Here is a 19417-nt window from a genome sequence, read left to right as displayed (position 1 = left end):
AATCTCAGTATAGAGTCACCCTGCATAAAAGTCCTGTATTCTGTTTCATTTTCATGCAGTTTCACCCACCAAGGGCTCCAAGCAACTGGATCCTCTTTGGGTAGATGACTAATTCCGTAACAGATGAAAATGTAACTTCTTCATAAAGCAGTTAAATTAAGCTAGCTCCTGAGAAGCAGATTCCCAGCTTCGTGTCAGATGTCATCATAATTTAGGACAGAGTATTTTCCCTATCCATATTTCTTTAAAAAAAAAAAAAAGGACTTTGATTTTTTTTTTCCTTTGATACTTAAGGTCAGAATTTAAAAAGCTAAATGAATTCCAGGCTTTAAACTCCCAGAATTATATTCAGCTAGTCCAAGTCTAAAATGTGCTATCAACAGTCCAGCGCTAGTAATTACGGCCTTTGTGAGGCCCCAGTGAGTGTGAACCTGTGGCTTTTCTGCGCTGTGGCCTCCGGTCTCCATCCTCATTCCTTCAGCAGCTTCTGCCTGCTCCTGCTCGGGTGCCTTGAGCCACGAGCACACCATTTAATCAGTGGTGTATGAAAATGGACCCAGTACAGTCAGCAGTAGCTAGGCCAAAATCGATTGGCTATTTTTAAAAGGAAAAAAAAAAAAAGAGGATAGAAAATTGCTCTTTTAATCTAGGTAATTCAAATCGTGCCTGCTTGCTTTCCACCTGTAGCTAAGTGCAGGCAAGAGCATTCAGAATGATGATAGTACTTCTTTGTCCTTCTTTATTTGCGCTTATCCACTTGGGGTAAAAGTGCCAGGGTATCTTCAGAACTCAGTTTTCACATTCACTTAAAGAAAGCCTGTGCTTTTTCCCTCCTAGCCAAAAAAAAAAAAAATTATCTTCCCTTGTGCCCCATCTTAGAAGATTTGAATAAAGGCAGAATACTTTCAACTTGTCCTGCCTTTTGGTTTCTTTCCTGCCAGGAAATCATATCTGACTGTGGCTTCACCGTGTGCTGTGTTGGGCAGCCTTGCGATGTATGAAAGTGAGGACCATGATCGCATTAAGGAAGCAAACCAGGAGGATAGAGTGCTGCCCTCCCACTAGGCAGTCTCTGTTTTAGATGGTGAGGAGCTCTTTTTCCCAGACATTTTTTTAACCTCTGGGTCTTTCTCTCTCTTTTTAAAAAATATATTACCAACCAATGAAATTAATTTTTCGAAGAAAACTGTCCTTTGTTTTTCAGAGTGCAAGAGGGGATGGGGAAGTGGGAATGCACTGGCAGGTTTGTTCTATAGCATCGATTTGTAACCAACAAAGGAAATGTCTACTTATGAGACACAAATCAATGCAACCAGACTACGAAAGTGCAAACAGAGATGTGAGAAAATTATTCAATCGTTAAGTCTTCTATGGAATTTCAAAACATGGAGTCTTTTGACTATTCCAATACCAAAAAAAAAAAAAAAAATAGGTGAATCGCTAGAAGGAAGGGAGATCATGATGACAGGTTCTAATTCTGTCAAGGTTTTTCTCCCATGATGATGGAAATGTCGGGCAAGGTTATAAGGTTCCTAAAAGATTAGCAACATTGTGAATGAATTTCGGAGCTCATTAACCATGTCTTCAGATGCTGTTGTGGAGAATGGGTGGAACTTCTGCTTTAGTCTGCGTAACCTTGGCTGATGTAAAATTGATAGTTTCTTGCAAACTCTCTTGATCCAAACATAATCTCTAACAAATAGTTCTCACACTTGGTGTTTCTTTTTATCATATAAGCACTATTACAAAAACCCACAATATGTCAAACAAGTAAAAATGTAACTCTCGAAAGCTACCGATGTTTATTTTATAGACCTTCACCAGTTCAGATAAACTGGGAAAGAGAGACCAATCTGAACTGGCTGAAAGTATGAACCATGGAATATTTTAATGTGACTTGAACTGACGTTTCAAAGTGTTCACAGGTAGAGTTTCTTAAACACTGATATCAATAAATAAGAATTTTCAGTAGCAAATAAAGAATGAGTATTTTTCAATATTGTAAGTTTTCATTTTTCTCTCCTATAAGTTAAACATTGTTCTCTTCCTTCCCTCCCAACAGTTTAACAGTATTAGTTTACTTTGAAATCCTATTTTCAGAGATGAGGAAAAAGGTAAATTTCAACAAAATACCTATCCCAACTATCACAGATTGTGAATTACAGTGATTTCTTCTTTACGGGAAAGGGAAAAAGGATAATCAGATGTTATTAATACATTTCTGAATGCTTAGGTTAACATAAATAGCTTTATAGTTTTTTAATGTTTTTCTAATATTCAGCAAGGCCAGAGTCCTGTTCAAAATCTAGGAAAAAATTAGAAGTCCAGAGAAATTTTCCAATGACTATACTTTTGCTTCCATCCCTATGATGCAGTTAATTACCAAGACTCTGCCATCTTATCCTTAAAAATGTGTTATTTATTTACTTCTCAACATTATCATGTTAGTTCCATTGCTTGCAGAAATCAAGGGAGTGAAATGGAATGGATCAGAGACTTAACAAATAAAATGATCAAAAATGGATTTCTGGGTAACCTCTTCAAAAATAAAAACCCTTGCAATAAAAAAGCATAAATGTCACACTGTGTTATGCAGTAATATCTGGAAGTCTGATTTCTTGCAGTTCAGACTTCTGAATTACAATCCTGAACAAAGAAATAAATAAGATCTTCAAACATCAAAATGAGTGTCCCCAAGTTTCCAACCAAACCCTTACAGGTAATATTGTCTCTATAGCACTCGTTTATCTGATTTTCCAATCCAAAGCAGAGTAGAAAATATACCTACCGTAAAAGGTAAGAAGGAGATGACTCTTTAAAACTGGGACAGTGACACTTTGAGGTATGGCCATAGACCATGGGCTGCAGTTCCTGTGGCCGTTAGACTGAACAGTGAGAGAAGAGGTGGATTCTCAAGAGAAACAGAAATGTATTCTGAAAAACAGGGGTAATGGGCCTTTGCAAGGATGACCCTGTGTTATAAGAAGAAACATAAATGATAACAGCCTACTATGTTTAAGAAAACAGGGATACATAAAATTTCTCTATTTTTTAAAAAAGTGTAACATATTTTATTGCTTAAAGAGGCAAGTTTGTGTCATTAAAATATAAATATATGACCATTTGACTCCCCAGGATAGCTTTTTTTGTTTTTCTTTTTTCAATTTATAAAAAAATAGATATGATTTTGTAGTGACATTAAAAACCAATCTAGCCAAAACTACTCGACCAACACCTTACAAGGAAGGATATTTATTCTTGAAATTTTTTTAGTCTAAATGTCTTAAAATAAAGATGTTCTCTGTCACTGGTCTTAGTTACATAATGTATGTTGTCATCTGGAGTAAGGCAGAGTTGCTCATATTTAGCTGGTTTACTTTGTAATGCGTCATCATGAGTGACCAAAGGCATGGTACAGGAAGTTGTTTGTATGTTTTTTCATTGCTTATGCAACTTCCAAGCAGAAAATGTTCTTGAGACCAGATGGTAAAGAGCAGTCAATTGCAAGTTCTAGTCTCCAGATGTATTGATGTTTCATGTCTTCTTGAAGCCAGTTCAAATACATTTGTAAATGCAAGTCTTAACTTTTAGTAACTCTTTCACTTCTGCTAGCCCCTATTTCAGCTGACCAAGAACTGAACTAGAATACTGATTACAGGCTCCCTGCAGCCAGCTGTACCTTGGAGTGGCAATGCCATGGCCACATAATTCAGCCGGGTCAAAGTTCCTCACACGTGCTTTTGCACCTATCCGGTCACTGAACTACAGTGACAGCTATGTGTTTATGTTTATGGTACCAAACCTCTTTTCAACTTGATCCTTTCCAAGAGTGCACTTTGTAAAAGACAATTTAAGAGTCTTTTACCCGCTGTTTCTACTTGGCATGTAGATTTTTTTTCTTTTTTTTTTTTAATCTGCTCAGCAATTTGAGAGTTTGCTTGGAACACAGATGAGTTAAGAGAAAAAGCTGTTTTTCAAAAAATGTCTCTAGTGAGTAAAAATGAAGATACTATATCTGAATGAATGTGAAAAGTTGTCCCCTTGTATATTTTTAAAGCTTCCCAAACCATCCCCAGTTCTCAGCCAAATGCAACCTACCCAGATTGTCTTCAGGAAAGTAGCAATTCACAGAGATTTGCAGTTACCCGTATATCAAACTGCACTCCCTCTCCAGTCCCTGCTCACAGCTCCACCGTTTTAGAATATGGTGAGATATGCCAGAGCCCTACCATCTGTTTAATGGGCTAATTATGTTTACCACATGCCTACTTCACAGGAATACCATGGGTGCGGTTGCCAAACATCATACAAATATATATGTTTGTATATATAGATATAAAAATATACACATAAATAAAATCATATACATGTATAACAGCATCCAGCATTCCTTAGCTTCATTCAGTCTTTTACTATCAGAATATATCATGGCCCATCACTTAAGCTCAGCGAAGCGCTGGCAGAGTTTATCATAGTGCGTGGTGTGGCCATTGGACTGAGGTGGGGGTAGGGGGAGATGAAATTCAGATTTTATACACACACCTCTGTCTTTGCCTTTTTACTCTCTGCCCCATTTTCTTTCTAATTAAGATCTTGATATTTTAGCTTCATAATTAATGCAATCAAACTTCATGATACTATGCATTGCTATATCCAGTGTCTTAACTCTCGAGAAAGAATATCTTCCACTTTCTTTAAAAAAAATAAAAGGTCAGGCAATTCTAAAAAAAAAAGTCCCTGCTGCACAAGATACAACCTTTCTTTACAAGGCTACAACTGTTACTTTATGTACCACAGCTTCTATGTTGGACCTCTTCTTAAAGCCAGCCTTCTTTCTCCTTTTATGAGGACCCTGCAACTCTAAAACTTCTTTCTCTGGTGTTCTCTGAGAACTTCTTAGATATGTGTTTTCAGCGACTCCAGTTATTACAAGGGCTGATTATTGATTGCTAGCCATGAAAATTATTCCTGGGTCCCAAGTTGGATCAACCCAAGTTGCTTCTTTAAAGTGGGGCTTGAGCTAGGTGGGTCTTGAAAGATAGGGAGAATTTTGAGCAGTAAAGGGAGGCAAAGAAAGGGCATTCTAGGTGAAGGGAATCAAACAGCAAAGGAACAGGACGCAGATGGAAAAGAACGAGTCATGAGCACTGGAGTGCCTAGGCAGGATATGATATAAGCCCCAGGTACTGGGTTTTCTGTGTGGCTCCTTTGTCTATGTAAAGCCAGCTCGACGGGCTCTGGGCCTTCTTGGCTTCAAGGATGCAGTGGCCTGAGAAATATTGAGGAAAATATCCACGTCTGTACAATAGACCATGAACCCAATATGTAACATTCCCTGTGATGAAAAAGAATAACAACATATGCAGTTATCACTGATAAAACATTTTATTTAGTCTTTTCTAGGGTATGGGAGTGTTTTATTTTTAAAGCTTTTCCCCCGTTAGAATGTTTTCTTATATTCCCTTGACTGAAGTAAATTATTCAAACAGAGCTGTTTTATTTGTTTGTTTTTGTTTTTGCAGCTTTATGATTACCAGGGATTTCATAAACAAGTTGGAAGAGAAAAAATAGCCAGGACATAAATACAGAAATAACCCGATCTGATAAGCTTGCATGAGCCTGAGTGAGGGCCTGTGACGAGGATGATTGTGTTTTTATGGTAGACGTGTGAGTCTGATATGAGAAGAAACAGTGATATGGAAGGAAAGAAAGAGTTGTTTCACTATCATTTTCTCATGTACATAGGCAAAATGACTTGAAAATTTACTGTGGGACTTCTAGAACCCAGAAACCTAAAACTGATTGCGAACCGCGTAGTCACAGATCAGGGGAAAGCAACCCTAAACTGTTTAGCAAAATGAGAGGAAGCGGGAATTACTTTGTCATCTTTCCTTACTTTAAAATCATCAGATGTTACAACTGGAAGGAATCAGGGACCATCAGATCCAGGACTCCTGTTTTATGCAAGTGAAAGTGAGATTCAAGAGAAGTTTGATGACTTGTCTTATCTAAGTGAGTGAGTCATAATCACTCAATCGTGCCTGACTGTTTGCAACCCCATGGACTATAGCCTGCCAGGCTCCTCTGTCCATGGAATTCTCCAGGCAAGAATACTGGAGTGGGCTGCCATTTCCTTCTCCAGTGTCTTATCTAAGGCACTTGACAAACATGACTGGGGACCCACATATCTGATCTATAGTCAGATGCCTTCCAACCAAATGGGCCGTCATTTCTTCAGTTTCTATGCAGTCATTTTGGAGAATTCTAACTTTGCGTTATCCCACCATCCTCACTTTGTGTATCATGATTATCAATGAGCTCCTTAATTAACTGCTTTGAAGTTTATTTTGTTTATTTCTGTATACTTGGCTGTTCTGGGTCTTCGTTGCTGCTCAGGGCTTTCTCTAGCTGCAGAAGCTTCTCTTCATTGTGATGTGTGGGCTTCTTATTCTGTGGTTTCTCTTGGAGCCTGGGCTCCAGGGCATGCGGGCTTCAGCAGTTGGGGCATGAGAGCTCAGTAGTTGTGGCTCACCAGCTCTAGCGCACTGGCACAGCTCCAGAGCACAGGCTTAGTTGCTCTGCAGCAGGTGGGATCTTCCCAGAGCAGGGACCCAACTCACATCCTCTGCATTGACAGGCATTCTTAACCCCTGGACCACCAGGGAAGCACTGAAGTTGATTTCAAAATAATAAATTACTGGAGTCTTAGAAATGGTTCTAAAATGTAAGATGGGTTCTCAGAAGTATTCTAGGATTCCAGGTGACACTTGTGGTAAAGAACCCCCTTGCCAATGCAGGAGATAAAGGAGCCTTGGGTTTGACCCCTGGGTTGGAAAGATCCCCTGGAGGAGAAAATGGCAACCCACTTCAGTATTCCTGCCTGGAGAATCCCATGGACAGAGGAGCCTGGCAGGTTACAGTCCATAGGGTTGCAAAGAGTTGGACACGACTGAAGTGACTTAGCATGTTCAGAAGTATTTTGAGTATTCTACAAACACAGAGAAGCTTACTACATAAATGTAGATGCCTCTTCTTTAAAAAAAAAAAAATTCCTGTAAAAATGGCATGACCATGTTATTAGGTGTTTGAAGGTTAATAGAATTCTAGATATTTGTTGGAATGCATAAATAGGTCAAACCAGATCTGCTTAGGTATTCCCTCTGAATTGTCCCTGATAGTGGTGGTTTAGGTCTTAAATCACGTCTGACTCTTGCAACCCCATGAACTGTAGCCCCTCTGGCTCATTTGTCCATGGGATTTCCCAGGCAAGGATACTGGAATGGTTTACTATTTCCTTCTCCAGGGTGTCTTCCCCACCCAGGGATCGAACCCACATCTCCTTCTTTGCAGGTGGATTCTTTACCACTGAGTCAGCAGAGATTCCCTGAATTGTCTCCGAAATGTTCTTAACTAACGTGCTTTTGTAAGGAAGCTTCCCACTGCCATCACGATCACCAGTTCTTTCTCTCATCTGCATGGCCAATTACTACATACTGATTGCCTATCAGGTTTAAAAAAAAAATGCTGTACTTGATATTTTACTGATATTTTGTTCAGTGTTAAAAGAGAAAGAACATGGTGAGAGTCTGGCATAGCCCAGCTCCCTTCTATGAATAAAAAGTCCATCACTGACAATAGGTATTCAATAAATACTTGAAAAATATTGAAAGTGGGGAAAGCATCCATCTTTTCTCTATTAAAAAAAAAATCTCTGGGTCATTGGAAAATATTGCCTCTAAACTTCTGATACAGTGTCATGTGGCTTGTTGCACTGCATATGGTTATGATCTGCTTGTCAGCCACAATCCAGAACACTATTACTATTGCAATGCAAAATAATATAACAATCCACTCTGACATTTTAAATGTGTCTGGCCCACCAAATCCTAATTTGAATGCCAAACATACCATGGTGAACAGTGCCCTGAAATTTCAGGTGGGTGTAATCGCTTCACAGTTTTGTAGAAGAGGCTGGCTTTTGAGGCCAAGAAAAGGAGGAGGCAAGCCACCTGCTCTTCCAGAAACAGGAATCATTCAACAGCACATTCACAGTAGGTAGAGGGAAAAGCCTCACCTGAAAGAAAGTGTGGTGTCTCGTGGCTGTTTTTATTATAACATCTAGTCCACCAACATACCAGCTCTGAGAGCAATTTAATTCACAAAGTGAATGAAGTAAGAGTCTAGCCCCATCGGTTACCTTCCACTGCTGTTATGTGGGGGTGATTTAATGGTCAAGAGCCCCTGCTTTCTGCATTTGGATATTCATGAGAAAAATCTAGAACTTATTTCCTTCAGAAATCATATCCACATGGTACGTAGCAAAGACTACTAGACAGCAGTAGTTAGAGGTTTTGTGTCCGCTCCTGCCAGGTTTGCAGGCGGCGATAATGGGACGTTAGTCATCTTCTTTCCTACTCCTCTCTTCTCGTTTATTGTTTTTCTTTCTCCTCTTTCCTCCTCTTATGCAAAAATCTTTTGCTTATGGATGTGGGACATATTCCAAAAGGAAATAGGCAGAATAAATCCTATTTTGAGGGCACACACAGCCATCCTGACACATAACTATATCCATATGCCTTTTGCGTTCCTAAACAGCTGAAGAGACTACAGAATAACCCAGGTGTTGGTCCTCAAAGTGGGTGTGTCCTAGGCCATTCTTTGGTTTGAAATAGCCAAGCTCCCTGTTTCATGCTGTTGAACAATGAAAACAGAGAAGAACATTTCCTTCTGTGGTCCTAGCCCAGATGAGTGACTAGATGTAGCCTCTCGATGATTTTCCAAGAAGTCCTCCCTTGGTCCAGTTTCTCAGAGCTGTTGGGCTCCTGGGAATGCATACTCCAAAAACATAGCCTGAATCGATGTGTTCTTAAGATGGTCATGATAAGGAAATGGAGACATACATGATACAAATTTAGATTATTTTTTTCTCATTCACTTTTTAGCTTGCTATCTAGAGCCCTTTTTTTTCCCCCTCAATCAAATAAATGTTTTAAAGGAAAACTTAGATTCGTAATTTTTGAGTCATTCTTTTCAGCCTGTCCTCTTCTTTTGTTCTTTGGTCATCACCTTAATGGGTGGTGGAGTGGGGGTCATATATTAAGACCCCCACTCATATGACCCCCCCATGTATGACCTCATCTTGACCTGCAAGGCAGAGATTATGTTCATGGGAAAAACACAAGTCTTCAGATGCGAGGTTCTCCGTCCCAAAGACAGAGGCTCAGGGAATAGCACCCGACAAGGCATTTCCTGCAGAGTGGGACACTGCAGCCATGTTTCCAGTCGCTCTTCACTCTCCGGAATTTTGCATAATACCTATAGCCAGGAACCTTTGAGATATCTTTCTCTGGTCACACAAAAAGGAGAGGAGAAAAATGCCTGGAAGATTAAACCTACCTGCTGTAAGCTAGTTTCAAATTCAGTAAAACTTCTCCTTCCTAGCCCCTGCACTTCCTCCCGTCTTTGGAGTCTGGGGGTTTTATACAGTCATAGAATGCTAGAGGAGGTATGTTTGGATTCCTTGCTGTTTCATATACATTAAAGAAGAATGCTTGATTCTTACAGTCTGTAAAACTTACTTTAGTTAAACATGTTGGTCCTCAGGTCCCGTGATGCATGATTATTCATTATTTTTTCAAATCCTCCGAAGTCGATTGTGTTGTCCCCTTTTCCTTCTGCCTCCTGCCTGCCTGCCTCACTTTACTGTGAGACACTGGGAGTAGTGTGTGTGTGTGTGTGTGTGTGTGTGTGTGTGTGTGTGCGGGGGGCGTGTGTGTCTGGGAGGAAGACAGACTCTCTACCTGTAAATGGCTTGCTATTATTAGACGTTCAGTTATCAGGAGTTATGTAAGACAATTGAAGCTCTGTTTTTTAACAGAGACATGATTCATGCTGCTTGTAGTAACAGTAACCACCTCCAAACGAGACGGAAACCAGATGCAGACAAAGGCCAGAGAAATCAATGCCGACTCAGTACAGCCACTCTGCTGATACCCTCTGTCTTTCCGTCAGAGCACTTAGGTTACCCAGCGGGGAGGCTCCTGCTCTTTTTGGGCCTGTTCTGTCTCCTGGGGCTGCCAGGTGACGTCGCGTGGGATGGAGCTGTGTGTGCAGGAGGAAACTGGGCCTGGGCAGCAGGGAGGTCTGACGCCTTCCCCCGGTTCCTGTGCTGCCCTCCCGGGTCTCCCCAGTGTTTCAGCACACCTGGAGGAGCAGCGGTTGTCACCCGCAGGGCGGCTCAGGATTCTCTGTGGCCTCTACTCAGCAGAGCTGGAACTTGAACGTTTGGCTCACCTACTCAAGTTAACTTCGCTTCGGTGACACTGAGCAGCTCCCTGGAAGGGGAGGGCTTTGAGCCTCTGCCAGTGCTCTATCACAGCTTATCCCCAGACCCGAGTGGAAGTGGACTGGCTGTACATGTGGACACACACAGAGGCCCTTCCCTAATCCCTCCAGTGGCCATTCTTTGAGACTATGTTGATTCCACAGTTCACAGAATGCAAAGCACTTCAGTGTACATCAGCTTACTTTAGCTCACAACTTTGGGAGATAGGCCATGCACCCATTATTAATCAGTATCATTGTACAGGTGAAAGATTTCATGGCTAGGAGGTAATTATATCATTCATTGTTTCCTCGTTCATGATTTGATAAGACTCAGAAAAGTTAGTGATTTGACCAAGATCACACAACTGGTATTTATCAGATCCAGGAAGACAAGGTATTTCTGATTTCCCATCCAATCCTCTACTTCTCAGATTCGCCACAGAGCTTGTTGGCAGCCAGGGACATTTTGGGTGATAAAAGATTTTCTACTGAAAATCATGTTTTTTTAGATTAAACTCTACTGCTCATTAGCTGGGCAACTTTACCCTCCCTCCCCAGCCCCAGTCTTCTTCTCATCTTTGTAAACTCATGGTGGGGAGAATTCACTTTTAAAACGTGTCCATGGAAGTACCACATAAGCTTTGATGTGTCTAAATCAGTGCAAAGATTGCCAATAGTGTCCCCTTGTCTCCACCACATGTGACAACAGGAGAAAGTTGTGGAGACCTCAGATTGCGTGTAGAATATAAAAGTTAACTATTTTACCACAAAGAGAAGAAATTAAGATATTGTACTGCAGAAACTGCCCATGGTTCTTAGATGGCAACAACCTTGCCCTGGTGGCCTAGGACACATTCAAAAGTCAGGTCACCCTTCATTTTCACTTTCAAACGTGTAAATTGTCTAGAACGGCAACTCTGAACAGGGGCATGACAGGAAAATAGCTAAGCCATTTAGCTTCACCAACCCAGTAATCTCCCACAATAAAAATTCCAGTTTTAAAAATGCTTATTATTGCTTATTGCTACTAATACTCTCATACATTGTTATGAATTTTAATGAAAGACCAGCACAGAATTTTCTATTATAGCATTTTTACCTTTATCCTACTATTTTCATACCTTATATAATACAATCTGTACCTATTTTGAAGTAAGCCTAAGTAAAACATTCTCGTTTATAGTTTTTAATTAGATCTTTGGTTTGCATACCACTTTTTATCCAGAAAGATAGCAAAATATTTCACAAGCTGTACCTTAATGACATGCATTTTCTCCTCTACCAAAATGTGAAAATCGTAAGTTGCTGCAGTTTTAAGGGGAAAAGATATACTCTGTCTCTCGCATAATCAAACTCCCTGACTAGGCATCAAGAGAACAAATTTCTAGCCCTAGCCTCACTGCAAGCTCGCTATTAGGGAATCCATTAAGTCTTAACTTCAAATAACATCTAATTTGAAAAACTCAAAGCTCCTTAATGTCTGGATATTGCAGACCTACCTGAGACTGAAAACCTGCCCAGCAGCCCATGTGATGGGGCAGTAAAAGAGCTTTATGGGAATGACCCAGTTCACTGGGGGTTACATGTTGGGCTGGTGGCAGCCAGATTGTCTTGACGTCTTCAGTGCAATGTATCTTGAGACTGACCCGGCGAATTAGGCATTGGAAGCCTCCTGGAAGGCAGGGGCACGTTTGGTCCATGGTCATCTTGCAAGTGATTACCACCCTGCAGAATGGCATACTCTGTATTCCAGTGCTGTGACCAGGAGCAGTGATAATCCTCTCATGAGACTGACTTCCTTCTGTAGAAAAAAGAGGCTTGGTTTTACCATCGAGATACCATGATACAATGATTGTGAATAATGATTGCGTCACTGGTAGAGAGGCATTTGTTCCACTGGTTTTGGATTATTTTAGCTTTCTCTCCATTTGCTGTCAATTAATGCATAATCTCATCTTTACCTAAGGACAGAGCTGCCTCTGCTCTTCTAGATCTGGCCTTCATCTCCCCAAAGCATACAAGTTTCTATTTATGGAGGTGATGATGGCAATAGTGAATGGTGCTTCTTCCCCACAAGGTGGTGGTACATTCACCTGGGCCTTTAGCATATTAAATTGTCTCCATAGCTACGGAAATCAAGTATATACCTAACATACCCCAGTGTTAACTATTTCTGTTCCTGACTACTGTTAATATGATTATAACCCCCTAGTATTGCAACAAAGGGTGACTGGGTGCTGGAATTTCTGTAATGTGTAAACCAAGGTCCAGGTCCTGGAGAACTTGCATTCTTACCAAGTGATAGCGGAAACAGGGGTTAAACTATAACCATTTACCCAAGTGTTATTATATGAGTAGCAGAGGTCAACACGGGCTGAAGCAGTTTTCATAAGATACATGCTTTGATATGGGCCTTGAAAGAAGGAAAGGTCTAAATGAGAAAAAGATCACAGAGGCCTTTCCAACAGCCAAAATGGTATGTTCAGGGGCTCAGAGATTCGAACAGGCTTAGTCTTTCTGACATTCTGCAAGTTAACTAGATTAAACCAAATGGAGTATTGAAGGAAAGGAAATGTGAGAGGGCTTATTTGATACAGATTCAGTGAACCAACATACCCAGGCTAATGACTTTAGAACCAGGAGAAATCTACTAAAGCATCTTTTCTCTAAGCATATTCTGAAGTTACTAAATGTGCCATTAGAAAAACTGGGGAATAAGGGGTGGGTCTGTAATCCTATAAGTTTGGACAATGTGCATTTTGAGTGTATAAGAGAGGCATATAGTATTCAGTGTCTCCTGTATTTGTTTGACTAAAGGACTTTTTTGAGGTTCATCTTGAAGTTCTAGTGTTCTATAAAACTCACTTTGAGATGTACCACCTGAAAAGATTTTGAAGGGCAAGAGCAGATGACAGAGAAAAACATTATATTTTATGACCAATTTAGTACTGTTGTGAATGAATATGTCTTTAAATACAGAGGAAAACACCACTGATGGAGCCAAATGAGTGAGTGAAAGTTGCTCAGTCATGTCCAACTGTTTTGCAACCCCATGGACTGTAGCCCACCAGGCTTCTCTGTGTATGGGAATTCCTAGGCAGGAATACTGGAGTGGGTTGCCATTGCTTTATCCAGGGGATCTTCCTGACCCAGGAACTGAACCAGTGTCTCCTGCATTGAAGGCAGATTCTGAGCTACTGTCTGAGCTACCAGGGAAGCCCAAAGGGAAGGAGAGGATAACCTCTAAGATAGGAGGAGATTGTAGAAAAAGGTATCGATGTATTTTAAGGAAACAACATGAGAAAACTTCAAAGATATTGGAGATGGAGGTGAGAGCTTGTGAGCTTACTGCACTAGACGGTCTATTTCCTCTTACTAATGTAGGAGGCAAGATCATCAACTGAAAAAGAGAAAGAAGAATGAGACTTGATAAAATGAAACATATGAGGAAAAACTACTGTTGGCTTGTACTCAGAAGCAACACCAAGCAGGAGTGAGGTCACAGATGGTGTGCACATGTAGAGTTTTGAGCTAAGAGTGGCAGGGAATGGTGAGTGGTGATACGGATTCGTGATTGAATAACATAAGAAGAGGCCCTGTACATAGAAAATTAGGGGAGTTACTGAGAAGAGTGTTGAAATGGTTGATCATGGGGTAAGGTCAGAATGAACAGACATTTAGTGAAGTCAGCAGGAGCCTACTAATGGACCAGGTGAAAAGTGAAGTTTCTTTAGGCATTAAGGAAGGGAAGTTCTCAAGCTAAGGCTGGAACATTTGAGATCAAATGGGAGGCCTCAGATGAATAATTTGGAATGAGAATGAGGGCCAAAAAGTAGCTAGCAAAATGATGATCAAGATTTGTTGAACAAAAAATGGTAGTGGGTTTGGATTGATGTGTTCATCAAAGTGAGGAAGGAAAACATAAGTCAGGTAGAGAAGGTTTTGGAAAAGGTTAAAAAAAGATTGGAGGTGGCAATCGTGGACCATGATGGAGAATCTAATACCATAAGTCTACGATGAGGACCTCAAATGAACAGCAGCAGAGTGAAAGCAGGAGAGCAGCTGTTTAGCAATCAGAAGCCTGGAGTACGTTAAGCCCCAGAGCACTGTGCTTAAAGTCTGACCCTGGAGCCCTGCTTTGCTACCCTCTAGCATCATGATCTATGGCAAAAAAACTTCACCCCTCGCCTTTCCTAAACATCAGTTTCCTCATGAGTAAAATCAGAAAATTCCCACACCCAAAGAGTGAGTGTAAGAGATAAGTTGTTGTTCAGTAGCTCAGTCGTGTCCAACTCTTTGCAACCTCATGGACTGCAGCACACCAGGCTTTCCTGTCTGTCACCATCTCCACAAGCTTGCTCAAACTCATGTCCATTGAGTTGGTGATGCCATCCAACCATCTCATCCTCTGTCGTCCCCTTCTCCTCCCACCTTCAATCTTTCCCAGCATCAGGGTCTTTGCTAATGAGTCAGCTCTTAGTATCAGGTGGCCAGAGTGTTGGAGCTTCTGCTTCAGCACCAGTCCTTCCAATGAATATTCAGGATTGATTTCCCTTAGGATGGACTGGTTTGATCTCCTTGCAGTCCAAGGGACTCTCAGGAGTCTTCTCCAACACCACAGTTCAAAAGCATCAATTCTTCGGCGCTCAGCCTTCTTTATGGTCCAAGGGATGTTAAATAATATATAAAAAGTGCCAAGCATAAGGCCTGCTGCACGGCATGCATTTTATAATGGTAGCCACACTACAGTGGAGGCTATAGGAGCAGGGAGAAGAAAGGGGTTTTTGCTTTGGGGACAGTGACAGTATCTTCTTTCAGGTAATGCCATTTTGATGTTTCTCCATTTAGACACAATGCAATGATTATTCCAGAAAATATACTCAGTTCAAGGGGCAAAATATAGATAACTCTAATATAACACCAAGCCGTGTGCTGCACCATATATTGTTCCCATGTTGGAATCCTCATTATGGAATTTAAAGTGACCTTATCACTAGGTCCTGTGGCAGGCTTTCTTGACCAGAAGATTCCAGTATCTAATGACTTTGAAAAGGGGTTTCCATCACAAGTATTCATTAAAACAAGAAAAACATGTTTATATGCATATGTATATATCCCAAAGATCTCTTATTTTGAAAACAAAAATCAACTTTCCCTAATAGCACTAAGGTTCCTGGATGAGCAGCTCTTATTAACAGAGTTTGTGAGTTGTCAAGGAGGAATCAACATCTCTGCAGAGAAAATTAACACAAATTTAAAGGGACAGATAGTGGGACCTTCTATTGGCAGGGCTATCCCAGGGGTCTTCAGGCCATCAGTGACGCTTCTTCTGGACATGGGTGTTAACTAGTGGTTAATTAAGGAGCTAAATTTTTTAAGTAAAGCATTTCCTATAGCATCACAAAGCTGAAGATAGGGTTCCTGACTAGTTTTTCTGGCTATGATACCTCTGGCGCCTTATTCATTAAATGATTTTCTCATCAGTTTCCAAAAAGGTGAGATTGGTGACAGACTTGGGAATTCCTTTCAGGTAATTAGTTAAAAAGTTAAAAGTCAAACGGATTTCTTTAACAAGTTTAATGGTTTAACAGGTGGATAAGCCACTTAATCCCCCCATCTTTCTTCTCAGGGGACTATTACAGTTTTAAGGGGTTTCCCTTGTGGCTCAGCTGGAAAAGAATCTGCCTGAAATGCGGGAGACCTGGGTTTGATCCCTGGGTTGGGAAGATCCCCTGGAGAAGGAAAAGGCTACCCACTCCAGGATTCTGACCTGGAGAATTCCGTGGCCTGTATAGTCCATGGGGTAGCAAAGAGTTGGACAAAACTGAACAACTTTCACTTTCAGAGTTTCAAAGGACTTTAAAAATCATAAAATCTTTTTCTTGCAGAGGGAAAAGCTGAGCCAATTAGAGGTTAAATGACTGGTCCAAGATCATGTGTCCAGTTCTGTGATTTTACTTTCTCTTTTCTTTTCCTTACTCCTTCTCCCTCTCTCCTTTCCCCTCTCACCAATATTCTCTGCCCCTCAACCATCTTTCTGCTGATTATTTCTTGGATTTACCCTTGCCTTATAAAATTTCCTGTGCCTCAAATGAGGAGCTAGTGGGTCTTTGCCAATTAGTAACCCCTCGCCACTAATTCGCCACTACATTTGGGGCGAAGAAAGGAGGGAAGTGGGACAATTTTAAATTTACTGTGATCTTTGAGACAGCTCTATCTACACCTGGGAATTGCTGTTAGACAATTAAGGTTAGTAAAGCTCATTGAATTTCTCAGAGGAAAGGTGTTATTTGAATTATTACCAGATAATTATTGTTAAAAATAACAATAATGTAAAAAATAGGAACTTTACATGTTAGAGACATTATCATTTTAATTTCCAGTTGGGGGGAAGAAAGCCCTGAGGGATCCAGAAACTTTTTTTTTTTATCCCATAACGTGCTCTCTGCCAGAAACTCTATGAATTCTGCCTAATGTCCGATGATTTGAGAAACTGGCCCTGCATCAGAAGCTAGTCTTGTTGTGTGAACTGGTAGTCAAGTTTTTCAGCTTGAGTTGCTCCTTTAAAAATGACCCTCAGTAGGAAGGTGTCAGACATAGGACCTGTGGTACCCAGATTGATGTCATCAGCATCACCTGGGAGCCTGTAGAAATGTAGAATCACAGACTCCATCCCCAGACACGCTGAATCAGAAATCCTGGGTGATTCATTTGTTCATCAGCATTTGAGAAAACCAGCATAAAGCATCCTCATCTTCAAACAGAAAAGAGCTAGGAAGGAGTCATTGTTTCTGAAAGACTTCCTTCGCCTGAGATCTCTGCCCCCAGTGCTTTCAGTGACTGTGAACCATCATGGAACCAACATAAACGTCTTTCTTGTGCTGAACTCACAGTGGGAACTAGAAACATGCTCGTGCTGTGTTGGAGCAGTTGTTGTATAGTGAGAAGAGCACAGATTTAGAGTCAGTAAGATGTGAGTCTCACACTACCCACAGCTTCCTAATCTTGAGTAGTTGATTGAGGAGTCCTGGTCTCACTTTTCCACGTTTATAAAATGGGCATATTAACACCTGCATCACGGCATTGCTGTGAGGATTGAATAAGAATAGATTTACACATAAAAAATTCCTCATACAGTCCCTAACAACATTTAAACATCTAACAAATTATTGTTACTTTTTTTTTTGGTAAGCTTTTGTCATAAAAGTCCTATCTGTCATTTTAGAATGATTTGATATGGAAATGGTCATACTGAAATGAGACCTCCACAGAAAGTTCCACACAGCACTCTGTGGCGGCATGTTATATAACAGCGCTGCTCTCTAAGGACTCCGAGACAGATCTGCAGAACCATCAAGAATAGAGCAGTCTGGAATGGAAATGACCCACTGTCTCCTCTGCCTCTGACACCATCCAGAACCTTGCCAGCTGGGCTCCCAGAGAAGATGCATTTTTACAGCGATGATATAAGAAGCAGAGAGAATAGCTGGATTTCCAGATTCTGGGGGAAATCTAAGACCCCCAGCAGCCTCTTACCTTTTGACTTAAAAACTGAGTACATTGGATATGGATGCCATTGAAAAAGGATAAATATGAAACCTCATGTAGTCAATTTCCCTGAGTCTTTTTTAGAACATCACTACTCCTTAAGCAGTAGAACATGACACACCATGCAGTAGTTCTAATTAAAAACCTTCGGGTGTGTGCTGTGGCAAGAGGGGAAATAAGAAGGAGAGAGGTGACAGTTTGCCCAAAAAGGAAAGGAAAATCATAGCAAGAGGCTGTGGAGCTGATAAGAGGAGTGTGATTAAAGGACAGAAAGATTATGTCTCCATTTAAGTATAATATGCACAATTTAAATCAAATGTTAGACATATTTAAAATGTACACTTACGTAATCACACAATGGATGTGTACGCTTCCAGGTAATTTTTCATTGCAATGCGCTCGACATATCGACAAGTGATTTCCTCTATCATTTTAATATAGTTGCCAAGGAAGAAAAGAGAAGGAAGCTCTGTCTGGTGACCTGTTGATAATCTATCCAGCCATCTGACGATTTAGCAAGAACTGTGAGGAGCTCTTGAACCCAATTTGCTGTTTATGTGGCTCCTGGGGTGTTACTATATAATGGATCTCTCAGCACATCACATGGCTCCACCATATTGGCCAAGAGAATATGATAACCAATACCAAGTTTTCCTCTGGGATTATCAGTGAGTAACATGAGTAACATGCTCACTTGGGGGAGGCAGATGAAGTTTGATAGGACTGGTGGCTAGCACTTAAGAGCTGAGTTCTTCTGGACACATAAAACCAACTGAGATCCCCTGGAAAACTCTGTTTTCCTCACTTAGGGAAACACTGCTATCCCCACACCATGTTTTCTTGGGCTTTACAGCATCAGGTGAAAGAAAATGATTCTGTTTGAGGATGAGGATAGAGAGGAGATTAAACAGTTAATGTTTCTTCTACCACAAGAGAAGAATAAGGGACGAAAATTAGAACAGTCTTGGGAGCAGTCACTATGCTTTTCTACAAGGAGATTGGAGATATAATGAAAGGAAAATAAGTAAATGTTTAAACAAACCTATAGGATAAAAACTGGGCAAAGCTAGGTGGGAAAAGATTTATTGGTGTGGCATAATAGCAGGATTGCCAATAGCCTATGTGTCTATAAGGAGATGAATTTAACCATAGAATTACCACAGCCTGTTCTCACCTAGAACTTCAGCTGAATGCACTGCTTTTCCAAAGCGTGAGAAATTTCTTCATTCTGCTTTTTTACCCTGAGTTGATCACTCCAGTGGTATTTGCAATATTGTCACAAATGTTTCTGCTTGTATTATTAGAAAGATTTGCTCCCTTGTTCTTTAAATCCACCCTCGTTTTTAAAACACTTAACTATAAAAGGCATTTATTAGTTTGGTTTATTAAAGTAAGGGAAACAAAGTTCTTCATTTTGTGGAACCCAGTGTATCCTTGCAGATTATGCACCCCAACCCCTCACTGTCTCTGTCAGGTCACTGCTGATGGTCTGCTGGGCCTACTTGTTCTGAGCAAGCACTGGTAGGTATTTAGAGATTTGTGA

At 40.7% G+C, this 19417-nt stretch overlaps 1 protein-coding gene across 15 annotated transcripts in view; it reads left to right on the top strand.

Annotated features, from left to right (window-relative positions):
- The window catches only part of ZBTB20 (zinc finger and BTB domain containing 20), an 848072-nt gene that overhangs the window by 768604 nt on the left and 60051 nt on the right, over positions 1 to 19417 (top strand). The window contains exon 1 of one of the 15 annotated variants that reach the window (XM_018040565.1): positions 79 to 1084. The exons of the other annotated variants lie outside the window; for them this stretch is intronic. The gene's annotated coding sequence lies outside the window, so the exon portion shown is untranslated. Of the gene's footprint in view, positions 1 to 78; positions 1085 to 19417 lie in introns of those variants that run through there. 15 annotated transcript variants of the gene reach the window in all.

The sequence above is a fragment of the Capra hircus genome, chromosome 1, assembly GCF_001704415.2.
Source record: "Capra hircus breed San Clemente chromosome 1, ASM170441v1, whole genome shotgun sequence".
NCBI classification, from domain to species: Eukaryota; Metazoa; Chordata; class Mammalia; order Artiodactyla; family Bovidae; genus Capra; species Capra hircus.
The sequence above is the reverse complement of the archived record's forward strand: the minus strand, read 5'-3'. Positions and strand labels throughout refer to the sequence as shown.